Source organism: Carassius auratus, unplaced genomic scaffold (assembly GCF_003368295.1).
Source record: "Carassius auratus strain Wakin unplaced genomic scaffold, ASM336829v1 scaf_tig00023476, whole genome shotgun sequence".
In the NCBI taxonomy this organism is placed as follows: Eukaryota; Metazoa; Chordata; class Actinopteri; order Cypriniformes; family Cyprinidae; genus Carassius; species Carassius auratus.
This window is the reverse complement of record NW_020525272.1, coordinates 290,001-299,183: the sequence shown is the minus strand read 5'-3', so window position 1 is coordinate 299,183 and position 9,183 is coordinate 290,001.

Genomic DNA, 9,183 nt, shown 5'->3' with positions numbered 1-9,183 from the left:
ATATATCTGTTGCACAGCCAGATAGCCGAAACCCCACAATAGTCCTCAAATACCTCCACACGCCAGCCCAAACGTCCCAGGAATTCACCTCTCCTAGGGGAACACAACCAAAGAGAAGAACCACACACGGGGGCAAGCCAACCAGGAAGAATAGCCGGGAGAACGAACGACCAAAAAAAGAATCCACACGCATGGTCTCTGCACTTCTCTTTTTATGTGGTTACTCCGCCTCCATAATCCTCTCACAGATCGCCACATCAAACTCCCCACACCAGATGTCAATCTGTCATTAGCGTTGTTATTGTGACATCGGGCGCAACCCGGAAGTGGACCGGTGTTACCGCGACACCGTCCCGAGGGGAACACAAAATTCCGGCGGGACTTAGTTCTGCTTCTCTTTCGTCACCCCGTGACATTTAAACATCAGAGTATTATTTAAATTAGAGTAAATTATTTGTTTGTAACTTTAGGATATGGTTTGAATTGTTAACATTAACTAACATGAACTTACCATGAGCAATACTTGTGTTACTATATTTTTTAATCTTTGTTTATCTTCGTTATCTTAAAAACACAGCTGTTCATTGTTTGGTAATGTTACTTCACAGTAGGGATGCACCGGTTGACCGGCCATTAATCGGAACCAGACGGTTTTTGCTTAAAATACGCAATCGGCCGTTTTTGGTGTTTTTCCGGCCGATTTTACCGGAAGTGCGCTCGCGTGCACAGACTACATTGTAATCGTTTGCTATGTAATTTGTGTGGAAGAGTATTTCGAAATCTGTGCGCAGGACACAGGCAGTCGATCAGTACCGGAAATGCAGAGCTTCATGTCTGAGGCACAGATAGCAGCAGGAAGCGAACAGCCGCTGTTGTACTGCCGCACAAATAAGAGCCTTTCCTGCACACTGAAGCTGCGCGAGCGAATCTGTCCGCGCCCTGAACATGAGTAGACCGTGAAGAGATGTTCAGCTCAACTTCTCACGTGTTGGATGAGAAAAGAAACGGACTAAACTGTGACAAAACAGAATTATTTTTTATTTATTTATTTTACTTTTTATTATTATTATTAGAACTTGCATTCATGTTTGAAAAGCCAGAAATAAACTTCAGTTCTGAATTAGGATGATTATTTTTATTTTACCCTAAAATAGACTTAATTTAATTTAAAAATCATCTGCTGTAGCACACTGAAAAAAAGTATTTCATCTAATTAAAATATTTTAGGGTAATGATTCACATCTAAATTTTTTTTACTTGAGTCAACAAGTTATTTATTTTTCACTGGCTCAAGTAAAAAAAATATAGATGTGAATCATTATCCTATTTATTTTTTTTTATTATTATTGGATGAATGAAACCCTTTGCATCTTTGTTTTATTCGCACAAACATTATTTGATTTAAATGTATTTATATAGCATACTTTTATTTAGTCTCACTGGTAAAGACCTTTTTTTTAACTTAAAACCAAATTTAAAAACTAAAATACTGAATGCTGATCAAGAAACCTCTTTTTGAATGTGTGTTGATTGTGTTGTGTGGACTGTAGAACTATGCAGTTGTTACCTTTAATTTCACATGGTTACAGTTAATCTTTTATTTAAGGCCAGTTCTCTGTAGTTTCAACCCAATTAAAAAACAAAAGCTAAATGCTGACGTCTGTACCATCTGTGTTTGTATTGAATGTAGGCTACTTATTGTGCAGTTACTGCTATTAATTTCAGATGGTTACAGTTATTGTTTTCAATAGCCAAAAGCAGGTGTAATTATCTCTGCAGTTTAGGATATCGCACAAGATTTGACAACACAGAACACATCATCACAGAATTATAAATTTTTTTTTCGACATCGTTTTTTGATTTTGATTAATTTGCGCAAGGGAGAGAGCAAGACAGCGCTTGTGTTGTTTGAAGATGGTGAAGGTGGGCGTGAGCGCGTGGCTGGGCCCTCTCTCTCTCTCTCTCTCTCTCTCTCTCTCTCTCGTGCTCTTTCTCTCTCTCTGCTCGTTCTTATGCGCTCTGTTAAACTGCTAGGACTTAAACTGTGCAATTAATCCGCGAATCAAATTCGTCAAGGGCCGGGGAGCAGCTGCCCGTACAGTTAATGAATAACGGATCAACTACGACAGCCTACATCGCACATCCTGCAATGTGACTATCGCGAATTTGTACATCGCGATATCGATGCTTAAACGACACATCGTGCAGCCCTACTCGATACCGTAGTTGAAACATTATAATGTAACTTAAGTTTTGAAAGAGTTAAAACGGCTTGATGTTGGTTGTAAATTTGGTGCTTGGACTTCCTTGTTTTTAATGCTGTGTCAAGTGATAAGCAGTTGGTGTAAATGTTTTTTCTAATTGCGTAGATTAGTTTTACTGTACAGTAGCCATACGACAGAGTGAGTGTCTATAGTATTCAATCCCTTTATTCAGGCCCCTTTACGTTTCACATTTTAATTGTAAATTGATTCATTTATTTTCTGATGGCACATTAGACGAAACGCATCATAAAAACTATATGTTGTAATATCTGATGGCAAGCACTGAACCCATACTGTACTGATTAAATTTGGCTGTAGATTCAATTTGTATCAAGGTTGTTTTTATTTCTCTTGGATTTCTTTTAATGATTTAAAGATTAAATTCTTAGAGCATTTCAAAACCAGACAAAAAAAAAAAAACATTCCACTGATAACGTTCATAATTTTAGACAATTTAAGAATTGTAGCTCTGATCTAACCTTTCCAAATGTGTTATTACTGGTTAACTACAGGATACTTAACTTTACCTCAAACATAATACATACTTTTAAAAGTAAGCTTACCATGTATACGTTTAATGGGTATGGTAATTAAAAAAAAAAAATTGTGTGTATTTATTTATTGTGTGCTCTGTCAGGTTTAGGGTGGGTGTTTGTAAAAGCACTCTGTGACAACTTTATTTTAAAGGGCTTTATAATATATATTAGATTGACTTTGATAAGAGCAGCAAAATCACATTCAACGTACGTCTCTCATGGGTCATAATAATCAGTAAATTTAGCAACTAAATTGTGTAAGAATGAGTTAAATGCAGTATATGATTGTGGCAGTCTTAGTGGACTGAAATGGCTTGCAGTTGAAGATTGCATGTTGTTCAAGTTCATTTTTGAAGTTAAGATGAACTAACTTATTAAACCACCCTATTTTTAACAAACCAATATAACTTCCAGAAATACCATTATGAATTGACCAGCTGGCCATATTATGACCTTTCTTTGTCTGTAGATTACACTGGTTTGTCCCCAGATTGGACATCCATGTGTACTTACTCATACACTAGTTGGTCAGGGTTTTGTCCCCAGATGGGACTTCCGTTAATGCCCATATAAGGAGTTGTCCCCGTGTCCCCACATGTGTTAACCTGACCTGTCCCCAGATTATCACCTACCCTTATTTTAATGAATTAATTACATTTTAAGTGAGATATTTATTAAACTTTTTTTTTTTTTTTAGATTTTTTGATGTGTTTATCTAGTCTCTAGGATGTCAGGAAAGTGGTGTCCCCAAAATGTGGTAAATAACTGGTGCCCCCACGAGGCACCCCAAACAAGTGTGTGTGTGTGTGTGTGTGCGTGTGGCTTGCATGTTGGTTTGCTCTCATATTCATCTTTCCTTAATCAGTACCATTATTGTAATTCAGACATGTCCAGTTGGCTCTATCTTGACATTTGCTTTTTAAACAGTAAATAATGGGTAAAGGGCTTCATGTAATTAATCTAAATATTTGCAGTTTAGTTCCTAAAATTTATCAACCAAGGTCATGGCTTGTTTATAATAATCCTAATATAATAACATTATCTGAAATCTGGCTAACTGAAAATACAGATGACTCCAATATTAAACTGGACAACTACATCATATATAGGTTAGATGGAGGATCCAGGGAAGGTGGGGTCACCACTTACATTTCATCAAATTTGAAATCACAGTTAATTACTCCTAAAGTGAAACCTGAGCTTTTTGAATGTATCTTTGTTAATTCCTGAATTAGGAGAAGACTAGTCTCTCGGTTGTTGGTACCTATTCCGGACTATGCAGATATGATATATGCTACTGCTACTTGTCTACACTCTCTTGATGTGGTATACAACAGCCTGTGCCGATTGCGTCCTTAGGCCACATCATTGTACGATGTATGAACAGCTGTCCTGGCTTGCACCTTCAGCCTTATACAATAACACTGGATTCAGCTTATTATTAAATGTATTTACTTTCAATATCCATATTATTTATTGCAATAGTTAGCGCCTTACAGTTCACAATATAGCCTTCATCACAATTAAAGGCGGGCGTACACGGTGCGATTTTTGCTGTCGAACAAGTTCGCATGCGTTTTTTTTTTTTTTTTTTTTTTTCAATCGTGTGGAAATCGCGTATTCTCGTATGGTCACGGCTCGTATCATTTGCGATGAATTACGAGCCGAGCAGAGTGGCTTACGAGCACTTCCCGACCTCCCAAATTTTAAAAATTTTTCATTTTTAAACATGTCTAAAAAGTTCGTGAGCTATCGGTTTGAATTCGTGCCATTTGTGCTGTTGAACGAGCCGATTTGTTGATTTATCTGAAGTTGACCAATCACGAACTAGGAAAACCACAGAAGAAGAAAGACGAAGACGGCAGCTGAAGTCTGTCAGGAACAGCGAGCGCTGTATGATGTTTCTAGCAACGTATTCTAATGCCTTCTCTCTCTCTCTCTCTCTCTCTCACACACGCATATGTAGTTTACAGGGACTCTCCATAAACGTAACGGTATTCTATACTGTATATCCCCATACAATACCTCTATACATCACAAAAAATGCATGTTTAAATTTTCTATTAAACACCGTATAGTATTTTTTTTTTTAAAGCCATTTGGTTTACGAGGGCACAGTAATTGTCCTCACAAACCATGTTTACATTTTAATACCCATTTCAGATATTTATAAACCATATACAAGAACACACACACACACACACAGAATGATCACCTGTATGACATCAAAGTACCGCGAGAGCGATTCGAATGCATTGGATATGTGTGCTCTCTTATCGCTCTCGCGGTAATGTCATACAGTGATCCTTCTGTGCGTGCTGCGCTGCTTCAAGTCGAACGCGTCTAACAACTTCAGATAAACTGACTCGTGCCGGGTGTGTGGACATACGTCTGATTTAATAGTTTCTTGTGCTCGCAAGTGGGATCTCACACTTCTTACGATGCCTTTAACCTTTTCTCCTCTATTTCAAATAGAGGAGATCTCGCAGCTCTTTTCTGCACTTGAGCATTCAGGAGTGAACAATCAGTTTTACTCTCACTGGTTGAAACCCAGTTTCGAGGGATGAAGCGGTTTACTCCTCTCCATCTTCCATGTTATTTCCGTTCTCTTGCTGTTTGGGAGTGGCTTCCTCCCTCTGTGTTGGTAACTCTACCCCCATGGCCGGCCCACTTCCTTTCTCTTGCCCAATCCCTTAGGATGGCAGGGAATCTGAATTAAGACTTGATGGCTGCTCTGTCAATTCTTTGCCGTAGCCGTAAAACAAATTAAGGCCTATGCTCTCAATGTCTTAAACTAAATGGCTTCCAGTCTTAAACTCAGCTTCAACTCTATAGAGCAGTTTTTGACAATCTCCACCTGCGTATTAACACCAGTAAGATAAAATGTATACTTTTTAGCAGGAAACTGGTTACCCAGACTCCACTTACAATCACCTGCATGAACGGTATAGCTCTGGAGTATGTCAAAAAATATAAATATCTAGGCATTTGGTTGGATTCATCCCTGTCATTCATTACACACATAAATTACCTTCAATCAAAAGTCAAAGCTAGACTAGCCTTTCTTTTCCACAATAAAGATTCCTTTACTTATGCTACCAAATGTACCCTCGTTAAGATGACAGTACGGCCAATTTTGGATTATGGCGATGTTATCTACAGAATGGCACCAAACACAGCCCTAAAAAAACTTGAAACAATTTATCATTCAATGAATTTATCATTCATTAATATTTTTTTTGGCCACTAATGCACCCTTTCACACTCCTCACTGTGACCTGTATAAACTGGGCTGACCCTCCCTTCATACCCGGCAACTCCATCATTGGTTTCTCTTCATATACAAAACAATCCTGGGTAAGACCACCTCTCTATCTGTCATCTCTTATTCATGCCATTCATAACTCCTATTAACAAAATATATAAAGAAAACCTTCAAAATTACATAGTTGACTCTTGTTCCTGCTGACAATCATGAATCATATTTATACACATACTTAAGAACTTTACTGTTTTTCATTTTTTCTTTTTTCCTTGTCTATATTTTTTAAATTTAATTGCTTGTTAAATGTGTCGTGTTTGATTATGTACAGTATGTTCCTATTTATTCCTGTAGCCTCTTGGCCAGGTCATGTTTGTAAATAAGAAGTAGTTCTCAAACAGTTTACCTGGATAAATAAAGGTTAAATAAAGAAATTAAATAAAAGTTGTAATTCGTTACTTCCCACCACTGATCTCACATGTCGTGAGGTCCTGTGTTGTCCAGTTAGCAGATGTCTTCACCAACATCTTCAACCTCTCCTTGAGACTTACAGTGATCCCCACATGCTTCAAGCAAACCACCATCATCCCTGTTCCCAAGAAAACAACCGTCTCCTGTCTGAACGACTACCGCCCTGTAGCACTGACATCAGTCATCATGAAGTGCTTTGAACGACTAGTCAAATCCCACATCTGCTCCTCTCTGCCTGACACCTTGGACCCATTACAATTTGCTTACCGCTCAAACAGATCCACTGATGACGCCATTGCAATGGCCATACACTCCTCTAACATCATGTCAAACTTCTACCGCTGCACTATAGAGAGCATTCTGACCAGCTGCATCACTGTATGGTACGGCAACTGCTCTTCCTTGGACCGCAAAGCTCTTCAGCGAGTGGTGAGAACAGCAGAGCTCATCATTGGACACAAACTCCCAGCCTTACAGGACATCTATCAGACTCGCTGCTTGAGAAAGGCTCGCAGCATCATCAAGGACTGCACTCATCCTGCTCATCACCTGTTTGACACACTGCCATCTGGCAGACGTTTCCAATCCATCCATTCACGGACAGCCAAACTGAAGAACAGCTTCTATCTTCAAGCCATCAGACTACTTAACAACCAGCTGTCCTCCATCTAAAAAAAAAAAAAAAAAAACTGGAATACATGCTGCTCTTATGTTTACTTCATTGTACTTGCGCTGCCACTTTTATATATTCCTTCATGTTACTCTGTGACACTCTACAATGACTTTTGGACATTGCTCTACTCAGGAATACATCTGAATGTGTGCTGCTCTTAGGTTTATTTATTGCATGTGCACTGCCACTTTAATTTTCCTCCATGTAGCTCTATGTCACTCTACAATGACATTTTAGACACCGTTCTACCCCAGTTATCATATTACCTCAGGACTTCTTATGTACATTATAACTCTAAACACTGGTTAACTTTATTGTACCTGTTTCTTCCACTCATGGGCATATAATGCTCTGTCCATGACTTTCTGTCTATGGGCACTGTAGTCACTCAAAAACCTCAGTGCTCAACATGTTTGTCTATGTCTTGTTATTGTCACTGTATGTCTGAGCCTTGTCACAAGCATTTCAATGCCCAGTTCTCCCCAGTGTTAACTATGCAAATGACAAATAAATGCCTCTTGCCTCTTGATCTCTCCAAGATACTTTTAAAAGGACCTATCTGATAGATAAGATTCAAACCATTGAAGTGTGGGAACTGAGATGCCTTTTGTCAGTAGTGTTGATAGAAGGATCTGGTGGTTAACCGTATCAAAAGCAGTGGACAGATCAAGCAGGATAAGTACTGAAGATTTGGATTCTGCTCTTGTCAGTCTTAGAGCTTCAACAACTGAGAGCAAAGCCGTCTCAGCTGAATGTCCACTTCTGAAGCCAGATTGGTTGCTGTCAAGGAGATTGTTGTGTGTGAGAAATGTAGAGACTTGGTTGAACACAGCTCCTTCAAGTGTTTTTGCAATAAAAGGAAGAAGGGAAACTGGTCTGTAGTTCTCTAAAAGAGATGGGTTGAGGTTGGGTTTCTTAAGTAGTGGAGTTATACGTGCCTGTCTAAATGATGAGGGGAAAACACCAGTGTGGAGGGAAGTGTTGATGATGTGAGTGAGTGCAGGTACAACTTCAGGAGAAATAGCTTGAAGGAGATGAGATGGAATAGGATCAAACGAGCAAGTATTAGGGTGATTAGAAAGGATGAGTTTTGAGACTTTTGCCTCATGTAAATTAGTATATGTTTGCTTGTGATATGAGCTTGACTGATTGTGGTGTGGAAAATTGTGCACTGTTTAATTTTATTAATGAAAAATGTGGCAAACTCGTCAGCTATTAGAGACGAAGAGGAGGACAAAGAAGTAAGGAAAATGTTTTAAAAAGCATGCATCCAAGCATGTATCCAAAGATGCAGAACAGTTTAGGGGAAGGAAGTGAAGATGAAACCATTGCAGATAGCCGGGAGGGTGAAAGTGTGCGTAGGTTACGTCGAAAGATGACATGTGGAGGGGTAAGTGATGTGTCAGGGACCATGTTAAGTTTAAGAATTAGGAGGAAGTGATCCGACGTGTGCAGTGGAGTAACCAGAACATGATCAGTAGAGCAGTGTCATGTATAAATAAGGTCCAGACGGTTGCCTGATTTGTGAGTAGCAGTAGTTTGCACTCGGTTGAGATCAAAAGAGGCAAGCAGAGTGTGGAAATCAGCATACAGAGGTTTATCTAGGTGGATGTTGAAATCTCCAAGCAAAACTAGGGGAGTACCATCCTCAGTTCAATTCAATTCAAGTTTATTTGTATAGCGCTTTTTACAATACAAATCGTGACAAAGCAACTTTACAGAAAATTATGTTTCTACAATATTTAGTAATAGCTTATAAGTGGTGACTGTCAGTTTGTGCACGTATGACAGGATTTGTAGAAAAATGTATACAAGTCTTAGTCAGCCAGACGATGAACATTATTAATATTATTAATAATTAATATATGATTCAGTCACACTTGTAGCAATAATTGTTAGTTCTGTTTGTTGATTCAGGGTTAGCATCATCTGAGGTCCTCTGAGGGTCAGCATCATCTCTTCTCAGGTGTTCTGGAT